This window comes from Thalassophryne amazonica, chromosome 7 (genome assembly GCF_902500255.1).
Source record: "Thalassophryne amazonica chromosome 7, fThaAma1.1, whole genome shotgun sequence".
Classification (NCBI taxonomy): Eukaryota; Metazoa; Chordata; class Actinopteri; order Batrachoidiformes; family Batrachoididae; genus Thalassophryne; species Thalassophryne amazonica.
Genome location: NC_047109.1, coordinates 14,253,608 through 14,281,168, shown reverse-complemented (window position 1 = coordinate 14,281,168; position 27,561 = coordinate 14,253,608). Strand labels below are relative to the sequence as shown.

General features: G+C 43.2%; 1 protein-coding gene across 1 annotated transcript in view; it reads right to left on the bottom strand.

Moving 5' to 3' along the window:
* LOC117513644 (TGF-beta receptor type-2-like) overlaps positions 1–27,561 on the bottom strand; it is an 85,038-nt gene that overhangs the window by 34,655 nt on the left and 22,822 nt on the right. The window lies entirely within an intron of this gene.

The following is a 27,561-nucleotide window of genomic DNA, read 5'->3' as shown; positions in this document are numbered from 1 at the left end:
TTTCATGCTAATGTTATTCCATTAGCATCACGTTATGAGACACCTGTTAGCATTGCGTTCTGACACAAGCAAGTTTCCATGCTAATGTTAGCCCATTAGCATTGTGTGATTAAAAACTAGACTGTGCACACCTGTCAATACACATACGTTACATGTGAAGTAAATTCGGTACACCAGAAGGTTTTGTGATCATAAAAAGTAAAAATATTTCCCTGCATATGAAAGAATATCTTCAAATTTGACACTGAGTGTCATAAGATAATGGGTGTGGGCTATATCAGGAGAAGGATGCTGAGGATGGGAGGCCAAAGAGGAGGTTTAAGGATGTGCTGAGGGAAGGTGTGCAGGTTGGTGGCGTGGCAGAAGAAGAAGATGAACTGAGTGCACATAGATTTTAGATTTGCTACACCATCAAGGTTTGACTGTAAAATAAAGACGGCCAGACCTGTCTTCTCCTCATTCACGTTTCCCTATGTGTGTTTAAGGGTTTTAAGACTCATTTCCTCTCTGTTTTTTTGGCCACAACTGCAGCGTGTGAGTATGTGTCTCAACCAATCAGACGCTGCCAAGACAAACTGGCACTCAGGCTTGTGTTGCCTTTTCCGATCCGAATGCCAAAGATTTTTCTTGCACTTCAGAGAGTTTTGACACTTCGCTCAGATTAATGGAAGAATCTTGTCCAGCATTCTCCTGATCTCTTGGATCCTCAGACGGTTGCACAAATGATAAAGTACAAAACAAGAGTTTTTTATTTCTCTGGAAATCAAAGAGACATAACCTTGTGTTGAAACCAGGCAGCGTCTGGACAGATGGACGCCAGCATAAACACAAAACAACATTGAATTACACTTCAAACAGACGCACAGTGTATCCAAAAAGTATTCACAGCACTTCACTTTCTACACATTTTTACTCAAGGCTTCAGCTTTCAGGCTCCTCTCCTGTGGAACCAGCTCCCAATTCAGATCAGGGAGACAGATACCCTCTCTACTTTTAAGATTAGGCTTAAAACTTTCCTTTTCGCTAAGGCTTATAGTTAGGGCTGGATCGGGTGACCCTGGACCATCCCTTGGTTATGTTGCTTTAGACGTAGACTGTGTTTCATAATTATTGTATGGCCTTGCCTTGCAATGTGGAGCGCCTTGGGGCAACTGTTTGTTGTGATTTGGCGCTATACAAGAAAAAAGTTGATTGATTGATTGAAGGCCATCAAATATGCCCATTAGGTATTGTGAAGACTTTGCGTCTGTCTGTCTGTGCTCAGCATAAGTCCAGTTCTATTACTGCCAGAGTCTTCAAATTCACAGGGAACATGTATATATATAATGAATGTAAATAACAATAAATGCATAATAAATTTTATATATATATTATATATACGAGGTCTGTGATAAAAGTAACAGACCTTATTATTTTTTTCACAAACCATATGGATTTGAATCACGTGTGATTACATCAGATATGCTTGAACCCTCGTGGGCATGCGAGAGTTTTTTCACGCTTGTCGGTTACGTCATTCGTCTGTGGGCAGTCTTTGAGTGAGGAGTGGCCCACCCTCTCGTCGTTTTTTCATTGTTTAGGAATGGCTCAGAGACTGCTGCTTTGTTTGATAAAAATTTTTTCAAAAGCTGTAAGGCACAACTGAGTGGACACCATTCGATAAATTCAGCTGGTTTTCAGTAAAAATTTTAACGGCTGATGAGAGATTTTGGTCTGGTAGTGTCGCCGTAAGGCAATCTGCGCTTCGAGGCGGCAGCGTCTCACTGTTTCAAGTTGAAAACCTCCACATTTCAGGCTCTGTTGATCCAGTAAGTCGTCAGAGAACAGAGAACTTTCAGAAGAAGTCGGCATGAGGAGTTTATTCGGACATTCCATTGTTAACGGACATTTTGTAATGAAAGAATGTGCGGGCAGAGTCGCATGTCGGGCCTGACCCGACCGCGGGGGGTCGCGACAGGAAAAACACCTCCGTTGGAAACCTTAACGGACAAGTTGGAACATACCCAAGCTGTTAAACAATTTCTCAGTTACTCACTTGTTGAAAGCCATCAAAAGCCGCCTGAATTTTACAAATGGTTTTCAACACGGAGGTGTTTTTCCTGTTGCGGCGCACGTCTTTCATTACAAAATGTCCTTAAACAGTGGAATGTCCGCACAAAGTCCTCATGCCGGCCTCTTCTGAATCTTCTCTGTTCTCTCACGACGTCCTGGGTGAATTAAGCCTTAAATTAGGATGTTTTCAGGTCGAAACAGGCCAACGACGGTGCCTGGAAGCGCTGCGCGACGTCCAGCTCCGTGGGAAGTCCTTACACTGACAGAAACACCCCATAATCTCTCATCAGCCGTTAAACTTTTCACCAAAAACCAGCTTAATTTCTCGAATAGTGTCCACTCACAGGATATTCCTCACAGGTCCAGAAAAAAGGTTGATAAGGCAACGCGTGCCGTCCGCAGCAGCCATTCAGACAAAGAGATTCTGACGGGCGGGGTGGAGCACTCCTCACTCAAGGCCTGCCCACAGGCGAAAGACGTCACCGACACGCGTGAAAAAACTCACGCATGCGCACGAGGGTTCAAGCATGTCTGACGTAAAAACATATGAATCAAATCCATTTATTTTTTGAAAAAAATAAAAAGGACCGCTTTTTTCATCACAGACCTCATATATATATATATACACTTTGCACTGGGATACCAATTAAACAACTTGAAATTATAAAGAACACAATGCGGCCGAGGGTATTTTAGCATTGCGTTGTAGTTTATGATACAGTAGTATTTCAAAATGGGTCAAATACATTTTTTCCTAGAAAACTCTACAAACAACACCCCATAATGATAATGTGAAAAAGTTATTTTTTAGCTTTGTTTAGCTTTATGCACATTTATTAAAAACAAAAAAACGACAAAATCACATGTATATAAATATTCACAACCTTTGCCATGAACCTCAAAATTGAGCTTAGGTGCATCCTGTTTCCATCATCCTTGAGATGTTTCTATAGCTTCAATCAATCAATCAATTTTATTCATATAGCACCAAATCACAACAAACAGTTGCTCCAACGTGCTTTATATTGTAAGGCAAGGCCATACAATAATTACAGAAAAACCCCAATGGTCAAAACGACCCCCTGTGAGCAAGCACTTGGTGACAGTGGGAAGGAAAAACTCCCTTTTAACAGGAAGAAACCTCCAGCAGAACCAGGCTCAGGGAGGGGCAGTCTTCTGCTGGGACTGGTTGGGGCTGAGGGAGAGAACCAGGAAAAAGACATGCTGTGGAGGGGAGCAGAGATCAATCACTAATGATTAAATGCAGAGTGGTGCATACAGAGCAAAAGAGAAAGAAACACTCAGTGCATCATGGGAACCCCCCAGCAGTCTAAGTCTATAGCAGCATAACTAAGGGATGGTTCAGGGTCACCTGATCCAGCCCTAACTATAAGCTTTATCAAAAAGGAAAGTTTTAAGCCTAATCTTAAAAGTAGAGAGGGTGTCTGTTTCCCTGATCTGAATTGGGAGCTGGTTCCACAGGAGAGGAGCCTGAAAGCTGAAGGCTCTGCCTCCCATTCTACTCTTACAAACCCTAGGAACTACAAGTAAGCCTGCAGTCTGAGAGCGAAGCGCTCTATTGGGGTGATATGGTACTATGAGGTCCCTAAGAGAAGATGGGACCTGATTATTCAAAACCTTATAAGTAAGAAGAAGAATTTTAAATTCTATTCTAGAATTAACAGGAAGCCAATGAAGAGAGGCCAATATGGGTTAGATATGCTCTCTCCTTCTAGTCCTCGTTAGTACTCTAGCTGCAGCATTTTGAATTAACTGAAGGCTTTTTGTTATGTGTCGGACGCAGCTCGGAGAACCGACCAGCATTTGAAGGACCCAGTATGAAATAAGCAGAGCACGGTACAAAGGCTAACTGAATTTAATACATAACAGTGATACATAAAAATACAAAAGAAAGTGCGGTCTGGCGTGGTGCGCTCCCAGCAGCGCTAACGCTCCGGAGCCAGAAGCTGTTCGGACCCAAGGACCCCGCCGACACCCCCAGGTGGCCGCAACAAACCGAGTCTGTGAAAGAAGGAACCATTATGTGAGTCCACACTCTACACACACAGCAAACACTTCCTGGCTTGATTACTAATCAACTTCCCAACCTGCAGGCATGGAACATCCAGTTCACAAAACTCCACTGCAGTGGAAGTCGATACATGACTAACATACAGCTCAATATAATAAAGGTGTGAGGGACACCACATTTACTGACTGTATAAATGTTAGTCACAAAATCTAACGTACCTCAGGAAGTGTGCTGACGAGCGTGAGACCTCACGCCCTCCTCTTTCACAGACCGTGCATCAAACCTGGACGTTCTCTGCATCCATTGATGATGAGATGGCTCCCGAGACGACGATCTCACCCGTCTGGTCACAAGGTCGTGTCTCTGGCAAATACACACTGTGCACTTATGTCTTAAATGCCACCATGTTCCAATCCATGCAGATGCACCACAGCTGTGAGTCCTGATGAGCCGCAGGTGATCAGCCTCAGATGATCAGGGTGAGGTCCTGATAAACTCAGCAACACAGCCACTCAGTTCCAAATGCAAACCACCTGGAAGGAGAAGCAAAGGACAGAAACAAAAAGGCAGCCAGGCCCCCCCAGCCATATAACACTTTTCAGGGAACGTTTAGGACAACCTGATAATAATGAATTACAATAGTCCAGCCTAGAGGAAATAAATGCATGAATTAGTTTTTCAGCATCACTTTGAGACAAGACCTTTCTAATTTTAGAGATATTGCGTAAATGCAAAAAAGCAGTCCTACATATTTGTTTAATATGCGCTTTGAATGACATATCCTGATCAAAAATGACTCCAAGATTTCTCACAGTATTACTAGAGGTCAGGGTAATGCCACCCAGAGTAAGGATCTGGTTAGACACCATGTTTCTAAGATTTGTGGGGCCAAGTACAATAACTTCAGTTTTATCTGAGTTTAAAAGCAGGAAATTAGAGGTCATCCATGTCTTTATGTCTGTAAGACAATCCTGCAGTTTAGCTAATTGGTGTGTGTCCTCTGGCTTCATGGATAGATAAAGCTGGGTATCATCTGCCTAACAATGAAAATTTAAGCAATGCCATCTAATAATACTGCCTAAGGGAAGCATGTATAAAGTGAATAAAATTGGTCCTAGCACAGAACCTTGTGGAACTCCATAATTAACCTTAGTCTGTGAAGAAGATTCCTCATTTACATGAACAAATTGTAATCTATTAGATAAATATGATTCAAACCACCGCAGCGCAGTGCCTTTAATACCTATGGCATGCTCTAATCTCTGTAATAAAATTTTATGGTCAACAGTATCAAAAGCAGCACTGAGGTCTAACAGAACAAGCACAGAGATGAGTCCACTGTCTGAGGCCATAAGAAGATCATTTGTAACCTTCACTAATGCTGTTTCTGTACTATGATGGATTCTAAAACCTGACTGAAATTCTTCAAATAGACCATTCCTCTGCAGATGATCAGTTAGCTGTTTTACAACTACCCTTTCAAGAATTTTTGAGAGAAAAGGAAGGTTGGAGATTGGCCTATAATTAGCTAAGATAGCTGGGTCAAGTGATGGCTTTTTAAGTAATGGTTTAATTACTGCCCCCTTAAAAGCCTGTGGTACATAGCCAACTAATAAAGATAGATTGATCATATTTAAGATCGAAGCATTAAATAATGGTAGGGCTTCCTTGAGCAGCCTGGTAGGAATGGGGTCTAATAGACATGTTGATGGTTTGGATGAAGTAACTAATGAAAATAACTCAGACAGAACAATCTGAGAGAAAGAGTCTAACCAAATACCGGCATCACTGAAAGCAGCCAAAGATAACGATACGTCTTTGGGATGGTTATGAGTAATTTTTTCTCTAATAGTTAAATTTTATTAGCAAAGAAAGTCATGAAGTCATTACTAGTTAAAGTTAAAGGAATACTCGGCTCAATAGAGCTCTGACTCTTTGTCAGCCTGGCTACAGTGCTGAAAAGAAACCTGGGGTTGTTCTTATTTTCTTCAATTAGTGATGAGTAGTAAGATGTCCTAGCTTTACGGAGGGCTTTTTTTTATAGAGAAACAGACTCTTTTTCCAGGCTAAGTGAAGATCTTCTAAATTAGTGAGACGCCATTTCCTCTCCAACTTACGGGTTATCTGCTTTAAGCTGCGAGTTTGTGAGTTAAAGCTCTCTTTTTCAGAGGAGCTACAGCATCCAAAGTTGTCTTCAATGAGGATGTAAAACTATTGACGAGATACTCTACCTCACTTACAGAGTTTAGGTAGCTACTCTGCACTGTGTTGGTATATGGCATTAGAGAACATAAAGAAGGAATCATATCCTTAAACCTAGTTACAGCGCTTTCTGAAAGACTTCTAGTGTAATGAAACTTATTCCCCACTGCTGGGTAGTCCATCAGAGTAAATGTAAATGTTATTAAGAAATGATCAGACAGAAGGGAGTTTTCAGGGAATACTGTTAAGTCTTCAATTTCCATACCATAAGTCAGAACAAGATCTAAGATATGATTAAAGTGGTGGGTGGACTCATTTACATTTTGAGCAAAGCCAATTGAGTCTAATAATAGATTAAATGCAGTGTTGAGGCTGTCATTCTCAGCATCTGTGTGGATGTTAAAATTGCCCACTATAATGATCTTATCTGAGCCAAACACTAAGTCAGACAAAAGGTCTGAAAATTCACAGAGAAACTCACAGTAACGACCAGGTGGACGATAGATAATAACAAATAAAACTGGTTTTTGGGACTTCCAATTTGGATGGACAAGACTAAGAGTCAAGCTTTCAAATGAATTAAAGCTCTGTCTGGGTTTTTGATTAATTAATAAGCTGGAATGGAAGATTGCTGCTAATCCTCCGCCTCGGCCCGTGCTACGAGCATTCTGGCAGTTAGTGTGACTCGGGGGAGTTGACTCATTTAAACTAACATATTCATCCTGCTGTAACCAGGTTTCTGTAAGGCAGAATAAATCAATATATTGATCAATTATTATATCATTTACTAACAGGGACTTAGAAGAGAGAGACCTAATGAGACCCAAACCTCACAGATTGTTGTGATTCAGCAGCACGAAATATACATTAATCTATTTGTTGGTCATATTATCACGAAAAGTGCAAAGTTTTCATGATGGGACCACAAATTCATTCTAATTCATTCCGTCATGGCTGCACGTAATTAAAAGTGCAGCGGGGTGGGGGGGTGTTGGGTGGTTATGGTTAGGGTTAGGGGCTGGAGTAGGGTTAGTAATAGTGAGTTAAAAAAACCCTGCCACAAAAATTTGAATCATTTCGTGACGGGAGGACAAAAAAACAAAAAAACTAAAACAAACAAACAAAAACGTGAGACGGCTGACATATAAGGTCCCACAGCTGACAATGCATGTCAGCGCACAAACAAAGCATGAAGTCAAAGGAATTGTTTGTAGACCTCCGAGACAGGATTGCTGAGAGCAGAGGTGCCAAACAGATTCCAGAAAGCATCAAGAGGGTGCAGGTTTTCTTTGCAACCACCCACTCCATCAGGTGAGTTCACTGATTAACTGATTCCAGTTGTTGTTAACCACCAGGACCCTTCCTGCAGCTGGCCACCTGTCTAAACTGAGCGATCGTGGAAGAAGGGCCTCAGTCAGGGAGGTGACCAAGAGGCCGATGGTCACCTGATGGTCAGAGCTGCAGAATTCCTCTGTGGAGAGAGAAGAACCTTCTAGAAGGAGAACCATCTCTGCAGCAATCCACCAATCACGCACATGGCAGCCCACCTGGTGTTTGTCAAAAGGCACCTGAAGGACTCTCAGACCACGAGAAACAAAATTCTCTGGTCTGATGAGTCAAAGATTGAACTCTTCGGTGTGAATGCCAGGTATCATGTTTGGAGGAAACCATACCTACAGTGAAGCATGGTGGTGGCAGCATCATGCTGTAGGGATGTTTTTCAGCAGCAGGAACTGGGAGACTAGTCAGGATTGAGGGAAAGATGAATACAGCAATGTACAGAGACATCCTGGATGAAAACCTGCTCCAGAGCGCTCTTGACCTCAGACTGGGGCGACGGTTCATCTTTCAGCAGGACAATGACCCTAAACACACAGCCACGATATGAAAGGAGTGACTTCAGGACAACTCTGTGAATGTCCTTGAGTAGCCCAGCCAGAGTCCAGACCTGAATCTGATTGAACATGTGTGGAGAGATCTGAAACTGGCTGTGCGCCGATGCTCCCTATCCAACCTGATGGAGCTTGAGAGGTGCTGCAAAGAGGAATGGACAAAACTGCCCAAAGATAGGTGCACCAAGCTTGTGGCATCATATTCAAGAAGACGTGAGGCTGTAATTGCTGCCAAAGGTGTAAACAAAGTATTGAGCAAAGGGTGTGAATACTTATGTACGTGTGATTTCTTAGTTTTTTTAATTTTCATACGTTTGTAAAAAAAAAAACACAACAAAACCTTTTTCATGTTGTCATTATGGGGTGTTGTGAGTAGAATTTTGAGGGGAAAAAATAATTTACTCCATTTCAGAATAAGGCTGTAACATAACAAAATGTGGAAAAAGTGAAGCGCTGTGAATATTTTCCAGATGCACTGAATTTTCTGCAACGCGTCTAATGAGACTTTATCATCTTTCACAAGTCAGACCAGATCGTTCCAAGCTCGTCCTGAGGTTGTGTTGTGCAGTGCATGTTTTAAATCCAGGCTGAAGCACACTTGCTGTGCTGTTGATCTGACAAGATCGAGTTTTGTCAGTAGATTTTTGTGTGTTTCTGTTGCACACCTGACATCTGCCAACTGTAACACTGATATGGAGCCAATAATCTAACAGCTAACAGGTGAAGGCTGATGTCACATCTGGAGGATTTTATGGCCACGTATTGAAAATATCAGCTTTCTGATCAAACGCTGCTGTATGATTTTCATACTGATGTTTATTTTCCATATCAGTCAAACACTGTACTCATGTATTGATATTGTATTGATCACACAGCCACTGTTAAAAACTCTAGAAAATGTTGAATTAATAAAGAAGGTTTGGGTATGACAGCACCAAAAACTAACCATGTGACACCCCCCCCCCCCCCCCCCCCAAAGTGACATCTCCTCCCCATAAACACACACATAAATAAATACATAAATTAAAGAAGCATATGCAGGTATATTCTGCCATCTTCCAAAAATATATATGGGAATAAAATAACCCAGGTTGGTTGTTACCCTGGGATATATTTTGGACTCAGCCAGACAATACCCCTCTAGCCCACATTCTGCCCCTTTTTTCTTTTTTCACAAATAGGTTTGTCTTTCTGTGGAAAAAAAAAAGAGGTGTTCCGGGCATATCCCATCAGGAGGAGGCCCTGGGGAAGACCCAGGACACGCTGGAGGGACTGCGTCTCGCAGCTGGCTTGGGAACGCCTTGGGGTTCCCCCGGAGGAGCTGGGGGAGGTGTGTGTGGATCGGGAAGTCTAGGCGGCTTTGCTTGAGCTGCTGCCCCCGCGACCCGACCTCGGATGAAGTGGAAGAAAATGGATGGATGGATGGATGGATGGATGGATGGATGGATGGATGGAGGTCTGTCTTTCAATGTCCAAAGCTTTTTATTAATTTATTTTTATTAAAAAAATTATTCCGGGGTAGAAAATCTCACTTTTACCACGGATAGAGTCACCTTGGGTTGTTCTTGGGTTGTGGAGGGGTAACAAGCTAAAAAAGGCGGCACAAAGGTTCATCTGCCCGGCCAACTTTGTCCAGTCAGGTTCCTTATCGAATGATTCAAAGTGTAGCTTTGCTAAAAGTTTTTGGAGATTTGGAAAACTACACATTTTTAGAAAACTTAATAAGGGGTCCAAAAAAATCATTTTTTTCAAAGGTTGTTACGATGGCCAACTTGAATTTAAAAAATGGAAACCTTCAAAAACTAACGTTTCGTTTTCTGGATTTCTGGTCAACCTCAGATCACATGTGAATCGACTAAATAAGAATTTTGGAGGGAAAGGATTTGGATACTAATTACAAATTACCGAAGCTGATGAATAGGAATAGTGTGTGTAGCTGACGTCAGTGTAGTTGACGTCAGTGATCTGTGGGACAGTGGAACCTGATCCATGAGGGCATCCTTTCCTTATTAATCAGATCCAGATATTTGTAACGGTCTATAATTGAAATGTATTCAGTCCTTCTTGGAATCTGCAATTAAGGTTATGAACGTTTAAACCAAGAATGGTGCCATTATTTGTTAACTGTGCATCGCAAACTTGACCCACAAATAACCAGAAGTCAAGAAAGTGACAAGTTAGTTTCCAAAGGTCGTCTCTTTGCTGTTTCACAGCTATCTCGTGGTCTGTGACTCATGCGAGAGGTCCGTTTCAGCAGAGTTCTGGTTCAGGGCACAATGTAAACAAACCTCATGAAGTATGGACAATAACAGAACATCGCAGAAGCAGAAGTCCATCACAGGTGCTACACCTCCTCCAGATAACCTTCTCAACTTGGGAGAATGTGACATCATCATAATCGCCCGTGAACTCACTGGATCAACACCATCCACATCCTCGCTAGCCATTGTTTACATGCGTTGTGAGATGCTGGACCTATTGAGAAAACCTTTCCAAATTAAATTCTACTTCATCTTTTCAGCGTGAAGGAGTAGTGGTTGTATTTTGAACTCCTTCCAGAGTCTTTAAGGATGAACCTGGCTACCCTGTAAAGGAAAAAACTCTTTGCTTGTACCCGTTATCTCACTGCTCCAGTTAATACCCAAAGGTTACGGTCCACAGGTTGGACTTTGAATATAAATTAGCTGGTAAATGAAGTGCTGTTTCCTGACTTTGGTCTCTGTTCCACTCAACAGACCATGTCAGTACCATCCTGACGAATTAACCCATCCAACCAGTCACTCTGTTGACCTCACAGACTATTTCCCCTCAGCTACAAACAAACCCCCAAGATACTTAAAGATCGCCACTATGGCCCAAAATGTGCTTCCAACCTGGAAAAAGTGATCCACCATTTCCAGACGGCACACCGTGGCATCAGATTTAGAATACAACTATGTCACACTGTAAAACGTTCCAGAATGCACTGCAGATCAGGTTCTGCTGAAAGTAATCCTCCAGGATGGACACTACACGCTGACTTACACAAAAAAGCAGCAAAATCCTCAAACCTGTTTGCTTTACATGGCACTTATTACAGGGCATGAAGTCACAAATGTTTTCATGAATGTTTTAATGACAGGCATACGGTATACACGCGTCCGACGTACCTGAAATCACGCTGCCTCTAATTATGCTAGCTAGCAGTACTGAATGCTGGGGTGGTGGGTGGAGCTAAAAATGTTTTTAAATTAAAAAAATATTTTTAGATTTTATTCTGTGTGTATTTTTGACAACTTGAACTATTCAAAATAATAGTGAAGACACCTGACCAGCCACAGTCGGGTATACTGGAGTTTTTTTGGAGTATATAAGTTGGGGACATCCCAAACTGGTCAAAAAACAAGCAAACTGTGGTTTCTACTCTGGAAAACAATGTACTTTTCACATGGCTGAGGGGGTTAACACCTGCCGGAAACCACAGTAACGCACTGACATCATGATTTTGAATTCAGTGATGCACCTCCACAAGCAAGAAGAGTGACCAATACAAGCCATGTGTGTGCACACACACAGGAACCAGTGTTGTGGGCGAGTCATAGTCCTGGGTCTCTGACGCCAAAGCCAAGACAGTCGCCACAACTTGAGACCAAGGCAGAGTATTATACAAAGTCAACCGTAGTTGCCGTGGTCTGTTCCCAGAGACTCACCCGCAGTTTGAAGCTGTGCTAAGTGAGTCAGATGCGCCTCGTAGATTCTTTTTCATAGTTTCGTGATGCAGTGTGTTGAGATTAAAGACATGAATACATTAGCGAGGTGAAGGAATATAATGATGTTTGAGTTGCAACAAGGCTGTTTCAGAAGATTTTTATATGTTAGCAGTTGTTGACATAGTGTAGCATAGTATGGCGTAGTATGTGTCTGTGTGCGTGTATTGTACAGTGGTAACTAGAAAACAATGCATTCAGGCACTGCGCACATTGACCATTGTATGCTAAAAGGTAATATGAGTTGTGTTTTTTTTTGTTTGGTGGGAAGTAAACACTGAAAATTGGCTAAAAACGAGCAGCCCCCCCCCCCCCCTCCAAAAAAAAAAAAAAAAAAACGGCCTCAAGACTTTTTACACGGCCATGGAGAGACTCCAGGTTGTGTGACGGGGCTAACAGGAGCGCTGTGCAGCTAATGTCAGTAAGCCACACTCCCCAGCGCCAAAAGATGCTCTAAAAACAGACAACAGAGCATGTGGGTTTTAGTAGAGTCCCTTTATTCCGAAAGTAGCATCAGCTGAGAACATGGCGCCATTTTGGAGCCAATTGTGTTGAACTACTGAATGAACCTTTTATGTTTTCAACATTTTATTTTTAAAACATTTAATCACATACAGCAACACATCCAGGTACAGGTGCTAGCAAAATAAATATTAAATTAGTTAAGCTATCAAATTTGGATAAATGAACAATTTATGATGATTTATTTAATTAATTTAAAGCCTGATTTATGCTTCTGCAGCTCTGTGACTCTGTGTCACGCTATGGCGTGTGTGACAGTTTTAAAGTTCTCCATCGCTGGATTATGCTTTATTCTGGACTAATTTGACCCTCAGTGAGCTTTTCTTTCATCACCTCCAGTTCAAAGGTAAGCTGTACAAGTTCCTCTTTTCCTGACTTTGTGCTGTAAATGTGCAGACTTTTCTGATCCATCTGTAATCAGCGTGTGCACTAAAATATGATGGCAGGTGAGGTAGTGAAAGCAGAAAAGTGTCAAATCACAGCCTTTTGTGTCTGATTTAACAGGTGCACGTCACCTTGCTGGTTGGAGTCTGAGCACAGTGTGAAAAAATAAACGGTTTGGCTTTTAATCACAGTAATGACTGCAGTCACACTTGTCTCAAATCGGCGAGTGTCAGATTGCTGAACTTTAATTTGTACCTCTGTTACTGTGCACATCCAGGCTGCTCTGGGTTTTCAATGGAAATACATTGCGATCGGACAGGACATTTTATCAGATGTTATACAAAATCTGTTATATACACGGTGTTTATTACATGGAAAATACAAAAACATCCGGGTTACACGATGACGATTTAGGTGAGTTTTACTGTACATGAGACTAAACACTAAATTTACCTCTCAGCGAGGACGTCTCTTCCATCCCACACGACTGACTTTATTTTCCCAACTTTTTCTTCTGTTCAGATCTGAAGGGAATCTGTGCATCTTGAAGTCCTTGTTGTGTCTATTTGTGCATCCAGATGCACAACAACCCAACACTTTCAGCGAATAAATAAATAAAATAGCTGAATTTACATGCAGACAGATTAACAGCGAACACTATTTTGAACCCAAGATGGCACCATGAGTCACGTGACCATTTTAGCCTTGTGGTTAGAGTGCATGCTTCCTGTCCAGTAGGTTCAAGTTGAAGCCCCGAAGAAGAAACACAACATAGAGGTTAAACAGGTGTGTAAATATTTACATTATAATAAAGACATATTTTTTATGTTCATAATATAAAACACGACCACGTGTCAGTGACTGAAGTCATCATCGCCTCACCTGCACGTTTCTGACAGACTTCACTAAATCACGTGTCATGTCTGTCACATGACTGCGGGGGTTTTTTTCCTGAGGTTTTTTACTGCAGCACTTAAATCTGACAGTGAAGCCGTGTCTCATTAGGAGACTTGTTTACCGTGTTTACCGGCAGAATTTCAAGCCTCCTAATCGTTTTATAAATATCCCATCTTTATCTGGACTGGTGTCATATGATGGTGACGCTCAGAGGAATCTGACCACACCGACGCCCCCGCAAGCGTGGGACATTTAATAACAAACACGTACAGTCAGGTCCACTTATATTTGGACACGGACAACTTTTTAAAAAGGTTTTAACTGCCTGAGTTTTTTGGAGCTGAAAGTACACTCAAAAAAAATATAAACGCAACACTTTTGGTTTTGCTCCCATTTTGTATGAGATGAACTCAAAGATCTAAAACTTTTTCCACATACACAATATCACCATTTCTCTCAAATATTGTTCATAAACCAGTCTAAATCTGTGATAGTGAGCACTTCTCCGTTGCTGAGATAATCCATCCCACCTCACAGGTGTGCCATATCAGGATGCTGATTAGACACCATGATTAGTGCACAGGTGTGCCTTAGACTGCCCACAATAAAAGGCCACTCTGAAAGGTGCAGTTTTATCACACAGCACAATGCCACAGATGTCGCAAGATTTGAGGGAGCATGCAGTTGGCATGCTGACAGCAGGAATGTCAACCAGAGCTGTTGCTCGTGTATTGAATGTTCATGTCTCTACCATAAGCCGTCTCCAAAGGTGTTTCAGAGAATTTGGCAGTACATCCAACCAGCCTCACAACCGCAGACCACGTGTAACCACACCAGCCCAGGACCTCCACATCCAGCATGTTTACCTCCAACATCGTCTGAGACCAGCCACTCGGACAGCTGCTGAAACAATCGGTTTGCATAACCAAAGAATTTTTGCACAAACTGTCAGAAACCGTCTCAGGGAAGCTCATCTACATGCTCGTCGTCCTCATCGGGGTCTCGACCTGACTCCAGTTCGTCGTCGTAACCGACTTGAGTGGGCAAATGCTCACATTCGCTGGCGTTTGGCACGTTGGAGAGGTGTTCTCTTCACGGATGATGCGAAGGAGATGTGTTGCACTGCATGAGGCAAATGGTGGTCACACCAGATACTGACTGGTATCCCCCCCAATAAAACAAAACTGCACCTTTCAGAGTGGCCTTTATTGTGGGCAGTCTAAGGCACACCTGTGCACTAATCATGGTGTCTAATCAGCATCCTGATATGGCACACCTGTGAGGTGGGATGGATTATCTCAGCAACGGAGAAGTGCTCACTATCACAGATTTAGACTGGTTTGTGAACAATATTTGAGGGAAATGGTGATATTGTGTATGTGGAAAAAGTTTTAGATCTTTGAGTTCATCTCATACAAAATGGGAGCAAAACCAAAAGTGTTGCGTTTATATTTTTGTTGAGTATAGATAATGAATATGAGGTGTGGGCGCAGACTGTCTGCTTTAATTTGTGCATGATTACACAAAATAATGAAAGTTGTGAACAAGAAGACATTAAATCCAGGCTAGAACCTCCCATTCTGTGTAAAGTGTTTCTGTGCTGCACCGCACCATGAAGTTGTGACTGAAGAATTCAACAAGCAAAACAAACTTTCCTGTAACTCCTTCAGAGTTGCATAGGTATCGTGATGGTTTCTCTTGCTTGTCTCCTTCATGCACGCTCACTCTGCTTTTTTGTTTCTAGTTCTGGACGAAACTACAAGAGGCTTGTAACACTGAAAATCAACTCTTGGCCTTTGAATTGGTCGATGTGTCAACTAAAGAAAGTTTCCCCATTATTTAATTGACAAAGGCTCACAGGTGATGAGTAGTCCAATTACTTTTGGTCCATTTAACAACAAGGTGGGGGGGGGGGCAGACACAAAATATTGACACCTTCACCAGATGAGGAACTACTCTCAAATGAACACTGGCAGCCTTCACTTTCTACTCGACAGATAAAATACCAAACACGGTGTCGATGTCCAAATATTTATGGACTCACGTGTGAGTCTCTACTTCACCCTCCATCCCTACATCCCTGTCTCTGTCTGTCCTCTTCTCAAATGTTCTCCTCTTTGCTTCCTGTCTGTTTTTGTTTGTGTCTGCTCGATGGCCCATGGGCGTCTTTTCCTCTGTGACAACGCCAAGATTCCACAGCCGAGGATCTCTCCATATCTCGCTGCTTTTTATTCCTGCTCCTCCTTCTGCTCGTCAGGAAACATTCTTGCAAATGTTAAAACAGCTACAAAATAATAAAGAGTAACTATGCAGAAAAAATGAGTGTAATTATTAGTTCTATGTTGCTGATTTTATTGAGTGATGAGTCCAAACCCCAAAACACACAAAGAAATAACCAGCGCTGAGTTTTGAAGCTGAGGTTCACTTGGGACATGACTTTGTGCTGATCCTGAGTGATCCTGAGCTGCACTTTGAGACGGTAGAATTAGAGATCATCCAGCTCAAAAGAGTATCAGCTTTAGAGTGTCCTGATGTGCTGCACCATGAAAGCGTTTCAACACCTCTACTGGTGGTTGGCTCTCACTGCGGTATTGTATCACTTCCTGTTCCGGAGCACAGCGGTGTTTTGCTGTATCTGTTAGCTGTTTAATCTGCACAGTTAGATTGATCTGGATAACTAGATAACGATTTGTTTCACAGTGTAACCTTCACGTGCCTTAACTAAAGCACTCCCTCTGCTGAATCACCTCTAAATTATTTACACATTATTCACTGTTTTTAGGAATCCGCTAGCTTAGCGCAGCTACTAGCTCTTAGCCGGTTTAGCATGGCGGCTTCTCCTGTCTCTCCCACACTTTTCTGCTCTGGGTGTGAAATGTTTAGTTATTCCTCGGCCTCCTTTAGCAGTAATGGTACTTGTAATAAGTGTAGCTTATTCGTAGCTTTGGAGGCCAGGCTGGGCGAATTGGAGACTCGGCTCCGCACCTTGGAAATTCCTACAGCTAGCCAGGCCCCTGTAGTCGGTGCGGACCAAGGTAGCTTAGCCGCCATTAGTTACCCCCCGGCAGATCCCGAGCAGTCGGGAAAGCAGGCCGACTGGGTGACTGTGAGGAGGAAGCGTAGTCCTAAACAGAAGCCTCGTGTACACCGCCAACCCGTTCACATTTCTAACCGTTTTTCCCCACTCGGCGACACACCCGCCGAGGATCAAACTCTGGTTATTGGCAACTCTGTTTTGAGAAATGTGAAGTTAGCGACACCAGCAACCATAGTCAATTGTCTTCCGGGGACCAGAGCAGGCGACATTGAAGGAAATTTGAAACTGCTGGCTAAGGCTAAGCGTAAATTTGGTAAGATTGTAATTCACGTCGGCAGTAATGACACCCGGTTACGCCAATCGGAGGTCACTAAAATTAACATTGAATCGGTGTGTAACTTTGCAAAAACAATGTTGGACTCTGTAGTTTTCTCTGGGCCCCTCCCCAATCGGACTGGGAGTGACGTTTAGCCGCATGTTCTTGAATTGCTGGCTGTCTGAGTGGTGTCCAAAAAATGAGGTGGGCTTCATAGATAATTGGCAAAGCTTCTGGGGAAAACCTGGTCTTGTTAGGAGAGATGGCATCCATCCCACTTTGGATGGAGCAGCTCTCATTTCTACAAATCTGACCAATTTTCTTAAATCCTCCAAACCGTGACTATCCAGGGTTGGGACCAGGAAGCAGAGTTGTAGTCTTACACACCTGTCTGCAGCTTCTCTCCCCCTGCCATCCCCTCATTACCCCATCCCTGTAGAGACGGTGCCTGCTCCCAGACCACCAATAACCAGTAAAAATCTATTTAAGCATAAAAATTCAAAAAGAAAAAATAATATAGCACCTTCAACTGCACCACAGACTAAAACAGTTAAATGTGGTCTATTAAACATTAGATCTCTCTCTTATAAGTCCCTGTTAGTAAATGATATAATAATTGATCAACATATTGATTTATTCTGCCTTACAGAAACCTGGTTACAGCAGGATGAATATGTTAGTTTAAATGAGTCAACACCCCTGAGTCACACTAACTGCCAGAACGCTCGTAGCACGGGCCGAGGAGGAGGATTAGCAGCAATCTTCCATTCCAGCTTATTAATTAATCAAAAACCCAGACAGAGCTTTAATTCATTTGAAAGCTTGACTCTAAGTCTTGTCCATCCAAATTAGAAGTCCCAAAAACCACTTTTATTTGTTATTATCTATCATCTACCTGGTCGTTACTGTGAGTTTCTCTGTGAATTTTCAGACCTTTTGTCTGACTTAGTGTTTGGCTCAGATAAGATAATTATAGTGGGCGATTTTAACATCCACACAGATGCTGAGAATGACAGCCTCAACCATTTAATCTACTATTAGACTCAATTGGCTTTGCTCAAAATGTAAATGAGTCCACCCACCACTTTAATCATATCTTAGATCTTGTTCTGACTTATGGTATGGAAATTGAAGACTTAACAGTATTCCCTGAAAACTCCCTTCTGTCTGATCATTTCTTAATAACATTTACATTTACTCTGATGGACTACCCAGCAGTGGGGAATAAGTTTCATTACACTAGAAGTCTTTCAGAATGCGCTGTAACTAGGTTTAAGGATATGATTCCTTCTTTATGTTCTCTAATGCCATATACCAACACAGGGCAGAGTAGCTACCTAAACTCTGTAAGTGAGATAGAGTATCTCATCAATAGTTTTACATCCTCATTGAAGACAACTTTGGATGCTGTAGCTCCTCTGTAAAAGAGAGCCTTAAATCAGAAGTGCCTGACTCTGTGGTATAACTCACAAACTCGCAGCTTAAAGCAGATAACCCGTAAGTTGGAGAGGAAATGGTATCTCACTAATTTAGAAGATCTTCACTTAGCCTGGAAAAAGAGTCTGTTGCTCTATAAAAAAGACATCTTACTACTCATCACTAATTGAAGAAAATAAGAACAACCCCAGGTTTCTTTTCAGCACTGTAGCCAGGCTGACAAAGAGTCAGAGCTCTATTGAGCTGAGTATTCCTTTAACTTTAACTAGTAATGACTTCATGACTTTCTTTGCTAATAAAATTTTAACTATTAGAGAAAAAATTACTCATAACCATCCCAAAGACGTATCGTTATCTTTGGCTACTTTCAGTGATGCCGGTATTTGGTTAGACTCTTTCTCTCCGATTGTTCTGAGTTATTTTCATTAGTTACTTCCTCCAAACCATCAACATGTCTATTAGACCCCATTCCTACCAGGCTGCTCAAGGAAGCCCTACTATTAATTAATGCTTCGATCTTAAATATGATCAATCTATCTTTATTAGTTGGCTATGTACCACAGGCTTTTAAAATGGCAGTAATTAAACCATTACTTAAAAAGCCATCACTTGACCCAGCTATCTTAGCTAATTATAGGCCAATCTCCAACCTTCCTTTTCTCTCCAAAATTCTTGAAAGGGTAGCTGTAAAACAGCTAACTGATCATCTGCAGAGGAATGGTCTATTTGAAGAGTTTCAGTCAGGTTTTAGAATTCATCATAGTACAGAAACAGCATTAGTGAAGGTTACAAATTATCTTCTTATGGCCTCAGACAGTGGACTCATTTCTGTGCTTGTTCTGTTAGACCTCAGTTCTGCTTTTGATACTGTTGACCATAAAATTTTATTACAGAGATTAGAGCATGTCATAGGTATTAAAGGCACTGCGCTGTGGTGGTTTGAATCATATTTATCTAATAGATTACAATTTGTTCATGTAAATGGGGAATCTTCTTCACAGACTAAGGTTAATTATGGAGTTCCACAAGGTTCTGTGCTAGGACCAATTTTATTCACTTTATACATGCTTCCCTTAGGCAGTATTATTAGACGGCATTGCTTAAAATTTCATTGTTACGCAGATGATACCCAGCTTTATCTATCCATGAAGCCAGAGGACACACACCAATTAGCTAAACTGCAGGATTGTCTTACAGACATAAAGACATGGATGACCTCTAATTCCTGCTTTTAAACTCAGATAAAACTGAAGTTATTGTACTTGGCCCCACAAATCTTAGAAACATGGTGTCTAACCAGATCCTTACTCTGGATGGCATTACCCTGACCTCTAGTAATACTGTGAGAAATCTTGGAGTCATTTTTGATCAGGATATGTCATTCAATGCAAATATTAAACAAATATGTAGGACTGCTTTTTTGCATTTGCGCAATATCTCTAAAATTAGCAAGGTCTTGTCTCAGAGTGATGCTGAAAAACTAATTCATGCATTTATTTCCTCTAGGCTGGACTATTGTAATTCATTATTATCAGGTTGTCCTAAAGGTTCCCTGAAAAGCCTTCAGTTAATTCAAAATGCTGCAGCTAGAGTGCTGACAGGGACTAGCAAGAGAGAGCATATCTCACCCATATTGGCCTCTCTTCATTGGCTTCCTGTTAATTCTAGAATAGAATTTAAAATTCTTCTTCTTACTTATAAGGTTTTGAATAATCAGGTCCCATCTTATCTTAGGGACCTCATAGTACCATATCACCACAATAGAGCGCTTCGCTCTCAGACTGCAGGCTTACTTGTAGTTCCTAGGGTTTGTAAAAGTAGAATGGGAGGCAGAGCCTTCAGCTTTCAGGCTCCTCTCCTGTGGAACCAGCTCCCAATTCAGATCAGGGAGACAGACATCCTCTACTTTTAAGATTAGGATGTTTCTTTCTCTTTTTGCTCTGTATGCACCACTCTGCATTTAATCATTAGTGACTGATCTCTGCTCTCTTCCACAGCATGTCTTTTTCCTGGTTCTCTCCCTCAGCCCCAACCAGTCCCAGCAGAAGACTGCCCCTCCCTGAGCCTGGTTCTGCTGGAGGTTTCTTCCTGTTAAAAGGGAGTTTTTCCTTCCCACTGTTGCCAAGTGCTTGCTCACAAGGGGTTGTTTTGACCGTTGGGGTTTTTCCGTAATTATTGTATGGCCTTGCCTTACAATATAAAGCGCCTTGGGGCAACTGTTTGTTGTGATTTGGAACTATATAAATAAAATTGATTTGATTTGATTTGAACAACAGATCGATGCATGTTGCATTCAGGTACAACGTAAAACTGGACATTACAAGCACGTTCAAGTCACTAAATTATTGGGCCCAGTGCACAACAGGGGCCATTGCACAACAGGGCCCAGCGCACAACAGGGCCCATTGCATAACAGGGGCCAGTGCACAACAGGGCCCAGCGCACAACAGGGCCCATCATAAAACAAGGCCCAGCGCACAACAGGGCCCATCATACAACAGGGCCCAGTGCACAACAGGGCCCAGCGCACAACAGGGCCTAGTGCACAACAGGGCCTAGTGCACAACAGGGCCCAGCGCACAACAGGGCCCAGTGCACAACAGGGGCCAGTGCACAACAGGGCCTAGTGCACAACAGGGCCTAGTGCACAACAGGGCCCATCATACAACAGGGCCCAGTGCACAACAGGGCCCAGCGCACAACAGGGGCCAGTGCACAACAGGGCCCATCGCAAAACAGGGCCCAGCGCACAACAGGGGCCAGTGCACAACAAGGCCCATCGCACAACAGGGCCTAGCACACAACAGGGGCCAGTGCACAACAGGGCCCATCATACAACAGGGCCCAGCGCACAACAGGGCCCAGCGCACAACAGGGCCCATTGCACAACAGGGGCCAGTGCACAACATTGCCCATCATACAACAGGGCCCATTGCACAACAGGGCCCAGTGCACAACAGGGCCCAGCGCACAACAGGGCCTAGTGCACAACAGGGCCCAGTGCACAACAGGGGCCTAGTGCACAACAGGGCCTAGTGCACAACAGGGCCCATCATACAACAGGGGCCAGTACACAACAGGGCCTAGTGCACAACAGGGCCCATCATACAACAGGGCCCATTGCACAACAGGGCCCAGTGCACAACAGGGCCCAGCGCACAACAGGGCCTAGTGCACAACAGGGCCCAGTGCACAACAGGGGCCAGTGCACAACAGGGCCTAGTGCACAACAGGGCCCAGTGCACAACAGGGGCCAGTGCACAACAGGGCCTAGTGCACAACAGGGCCCATCATACAACAGGGCCCAGTGCACAACAGGGGCCAGTGCACAACAGGGCCTAGTGCACAACAGGGCCCATCATACAACAGGGCCTAGTGCACAACAGGGCCCAGTGCACAACAGGGGCCAGTGCACAACAGGGCCTAGTGCACAACAGGGCCCATCATACAACAGGGCCTAGTGCACAACAGGGCCCAGTGCACAACAGGGGCCAGTGCACAACAGGGCCTAGTGCACAACAGGGCCCATCATACAACAGGGGCCAGTGCACAACAGGGCCTAGTGCACAACAGGGCCCAGTGCACAACAGGGGCCAGTGCACAACAGGGGCTAGTGCACAACAGGGCCCATCATACAACAGGGCCCAGTGCACAACAGGGCCCAGCGCACAACAGGGCCTAGTGCACAACAGGGCCCATCATACAACAGGGCCCACCGCACAACAGGGCCTTGTGCACAACAGGGCCCAGCGCACAACAGGGCCTTGTGCACAACAGGGCCTAGTGCACAACAGGGCCTTGTGCACAAGAGGGCCCTGTTGTGCAGAACAGGACCTTGTGCACAACAGGGCCCAGTGCACAACAGGGCCTTGTGCACAACAGGGCCCATCATACAACAGGGCCCAGTTCAGCAGTGGTTTGTTTTTTGTTAAAGCACAGAGTTTGAGGTTGTAATTTTTAAAGCGGAAATCCTGACTTGTGACTTTATGGAACACAGTACAGAGCCAGTTCACGTGTTCAAATCCCACACGAGGCCTGACTGCTGAACCGCTTCGCAACGTTCATCTGAACCGCCAGAGCCGCAGGATCATCTGTGATCACTTCTGATGACAGACAGGAAGCCACAAAGATATTAGTCATGTTCACACTAAGAAGATGCCTGTTTGCTGAAAGCTGCACTTTTCTGTTGCTTCTTCTTCTTTTTGGCAAACAATAAAATATCGCAAGTCATTAATAATAGAGGAAAAACAGGAAGTGCTGCACTGCGTGAAAATGCGAAGGTTAAAAATGTAAATTCAAATGTTTAAAAAATAAACAAACAATCAGATGAACTCGCAAAAACCACTATAATAAAATGTACAACAGCCAAAAAAAGAGGGCCCTTTCTATTCAGCCGTTTTAGATCATTCAAACAAAATACTATATTAGCGCCACCATCTGGTCAGCACGAGCATCAACAACTTGGGGTGCGATTTGAGATGAATGTGTGGAAAAGCTGGTTTTCCACTAAAATGTGTGCACAATGAAATGGTACGTCTAATCAGCCCTTTACGGTAACAGTGCTCTCCGAGTTTGGTATCAGGAGGTCTCAAATACACAAATTTCAGTGAAATTTACTGTCACACTCGCAGGAAGGCACATTGACAGTCATGTGACACATTTGACTGACAGGTGTCTCTGACATCAGCAGAGTCCTTGAAGAAAAACTGAAAGAAAATTTGAAACCATCTCGAATACTGTTTAATGAATGTAAGAGTCACAGCCAGATCAAAGTCACACTCTGATGTCACAAACGCCCGCCTTCACTTTGATGATCCACAAAGATCATCAAAGTAGTGCTTCCTCAGTTCATTCATTCCTGATTTTGTAGAGATCACATTGTTTAGCTGACACTGCTTTTTCTTGTGAGCATCTTCTCACCGCTGTGACTCACTGACAAGTTGAATTACCGACACGTTGACTTGGTAACACATTGACTCATTGACTGACTCGTTGGCTCACTGACTTGTTGACTTGCTGACTCGTTGACACATTGACTCGCTGAGACGTTGAATCACTGAGACGTTGACACGCTCACTTGTTGGCTTGCTGCATCACTGACACGTTGACTCACTGACTCGACTCGACATGCTGACACGCTGACACTTTTGCCTGAAAACCTGTTAGTGTTTGCTGTTGTGTGATCACGTTTGGAGCGAGCGAGCGTGTGAGCAATAAATCAAACGCCCAAATACCTTCACAAACACGTCATGAGAATTTGCGGTGGCAGTCGTCCAGCAAATAAAGACACTATCCTGTAAGAGAAGGAAACAACCGCGGCCTCGTCCTCAGGCTACGAGCCTCAAACAACCACACGTCCATCACATGATCAGTGACAAAAAATATGCTTCTAAGACTCCAAACAGTGACAGTTAGATCACAACATGTGAACCTCTGAACAACAAACAAACACATTTTTCACTAAAGACGTGTTTCAGATCCTCGGATACACAGTTTGTTTGGTTGGTGAGGTTTTTTAAATTGTGCTGTTGGGCAAATAGCAGCCAAGACATAAAGTCCAAAACCGACATGATGAGCAATCAGAATCAAACAAGAGTGGTCAGGAAGATCAAAGATCAGCATCAAAGTTTAGTAAACCCGATGGCAAGGTCAGGTGAGGTCAAGTTCTAGATCTATGGTCAGTATCAAAGATAAGTGATCAATATCAAAGTTGAGCAATTAGGATATAAGGTCAGAATCAAAGATCAATGATCAGGATCAACGTTCTGGATATAAACTCAGGATCAAAGCACAGTGATCAGGATCAGCTTTAGGAATGTAATGTCAGGATGAATTTTCAGCTATCAGGATGTAGGTTCAGGTTCAATGAGGACCAGTGTTTTGGTTCTAGAAATCACAATAAAAGATAAGTGATCGTGATCAAAGTTCAATAATCAAAATACAAAGTCAGGATCAAAGATTAATTATCAGGGTCAAACTTGCATGATCAACATTAAACTTCAGCAATCAAGATATAGTGTCAGGATCAAAGATGAGTGATCAGGATAAAACATGAAAAGGAATGGGCCTCCAACGGTGAAAAACACAAAGTTAAAAGGATAAAGTTAAACATTTATCTGGTCAAAATGAAGAAATATGTTAAACTTTTTACATTTTTCTCATTAAATAGCTAATAATAAATAAGACGTTCTGTTATTGTCAGTGTCCCATTGAGTGAGCTCCAGCGTGTCTTTAATCACTGTGCGGGTGAAAGTTGCACTCTGAGCTCCAGTCCCGTGGAGGTGTGCATGTGCGAGGCCTGCTGGCCACGTGCTGGAGATGGTTCTGATTTGACTTGGACACAGACAGGAAACCACACGTCTGAGCTTTCCAGCGTGGCTGCTGCGCACAGCCACAAACAGAGTTTCTTCTCAAACAAACACCCATCTGCATCTGTAAGACCACGCCCACGCCCACGCCCATGCCCACGCCCGCGCCCGCGGCTGCCATTCCCTCGCCAGTGTTTACACGCAACACAAACAACACGTTTCCACGTCCTGTTTGTGATGACAACGTCAACCTGGGCAACTTTCCACGCCAAAACACATGCAGACTTTCCTTTTCTGTGGGTGTGTGAGGAACGATGAGTTAATGGTTAATAAAAGATAAACCGCTGGTTACTCTGAAAGCAAAGGAAGCTGCAGCAGCTGAAAAATCCATGCGGTCGCTCACCAGGAAGTGTTTCGATCGTGGAAATAATGATGCAATTCTGAACTGGATTGAAGAAAATCTTCCTCAAGAACAGAACAGAATGAAAAAAATTAGTTAATGATTGGAAACAAGGTTCCCATTGATTTTTTTATATAAAACACAGAAAACACACAAAAAACTTTCCTTCCTGTCATAAGAGAAGAAGACTGATATCAAAGAAAGTCAACTCTGACTGTAGCCACAGTGCAGCAGGCAGATCCAGATCACCCGCACCAAAAATGGATCACTTCACTAAAGGACCGTTTTTCCACAAACTAAAATCAGAACCTGTCAACCAGGATATGAGGTTCCTGCTTCCAAACCTCCACATGGCTCTGTCAGTTAGTACAGGTGAGGAGAAGACCCTTAGAGAGCACTTTAATCTGCCATGACCCAACAGCCTGTCCAAAGTATACAACCCCTGGCAAAAATTATGGAATCACCAGCCTCGGAGGATGTTCATTCAATTGTTTAATTTTGTAGAAAAAAAGCAGATCACAGACATGACACAAAACTAAAGTCATTTCAAATGGCAACTTTCTGGCTTTAAGAAACACTATAAGAAATCAGGAAAAAAAATTGTGGCAGTCAGTAACAGTTACTTTTTTAGACCAAGCAGAGGAAAAAAATATGGAATCACTCAATTCTGAGGAATAAATTATGGAATCACCCTGTAAATTTTCATCCCCAAAACTAACACGTGCATCAAATCAGATCTGCTCGTTAGTCTGCATCTAAAAAGGAGTGAACACACCTTGGAGAGCTGTTGCACCAAGTGGACTGACATGAATCATGGCTCCAACACGAGAGATGTCAATTGAAACAAAGGAGAGGATTATCAAACTCTTAAAAGAGGGTAAATCATCACGCAATGTTGCTAAAGATGTTGGTTGTTCACAGTCAGCTGTGTCTAAACTCTGGACCAAATACAAACAACATGGGAAGGTTGTTAAAGGCAAACATACTGGTAGACCAAGGAAGACATCAAAGCGTCAAGACAGAAAACTTAAAGCAATAAGTCTCAAAAATCGAAAATGCACAACAAAACAAATGAGGAACGAATGGGAGGAAACTGGAGTCAACGTCTGTGACCGAACTGTAAGAAACCGCCTAAAGGAAATGGGATTTACATACAGAAAAGCTAAATGAAAGCCATCATTAACACCTAAACAGAAAAAAAACAAGGTTACAATGGGCTAAGGAAAACCAATTGTGGACTGTGGATGACTGGATGAAAGTCATATTCAGTGATGAATCTCGAATCTGCATTGGGCAAGGTGATGATGCTGGAACTTTTGTTTGGTGCCGTTCAAATGAGATTTATAAAGATGACTGCCTGAAGAGAACATGAAAATGTCTACAGTCATTGATGATATGGGGCTGCATGTCAGGTAAAGGCACTGGGGAGATGGCTGTCATTACATCATCAATATTTTCTGGCAACAGCAATCAGAGAAAGTTGGAGCCAGACTGATGAAGAGTACTGTTTGTCACTCCTTTAAGTCCATGCCTCAGAGACTGCAAGTTGTTATAAAAGCCAGAGGTGGTGCAACAAAATACTAGTGATGTGTTGGAGCTGTTGTGTGGGCCGCTGAAGAGGAGGTACTGCTGGCCCACCACCACCAGAGGGCGCCCTGCCTGGAGTGCGGGCTCCAGGCACCAGAGGGCGCTGCCGCCTCACAGGAGCAGCCGGGGTGACAGCTGTCACTTATCACCGACGACAGCTGTCATCAATCATCTGATCTTCAGTGGTATATCAGCAAGACGGCATCTCCACCTCATTGCCGAGATATCGCTCTACGAAGAGGTAAATTCTCAGCTGACTGTATTGTGGAATAACTGTTGCTTGTGTGACTTGGACAGCATTTACTCTGTTCCTTTTTTTGACGAGAGGTGGAGGTGATTTCCCACCATACGTGTTGCTGGGTGCACAAGCACCCACTTCTAACTGTGTTTGCTCCTCGCCAGCAGTACCAGATCCGACACGCGTAGGCAGTGGCCACCTGGGAGTTCGGGACTTGGCGGCTCCAGTATTCCCGGGGTTCGGTGGCGGTGGAAATCGTGTGGTTCCGGTTCGACTTGGACTGACGTCTCCTATCTTCGAGCCTGCCCACATAACACTGTGTATATTGGAGTTCATATTGTAGTCTGTCGTTGTTGTTGTGCAATTTCACAACAGTAAAGTGTTGTATTTGGCCTTGTCCATTGTCCGTTCATTTGCGCCCCCTGTTGTGGGTCCGTGCTCTTACACTTTCACAACAGGATATCTCGGCCATCGTCATGGATCCCGAGGGGCGTCAACCGGCTGTTGAACG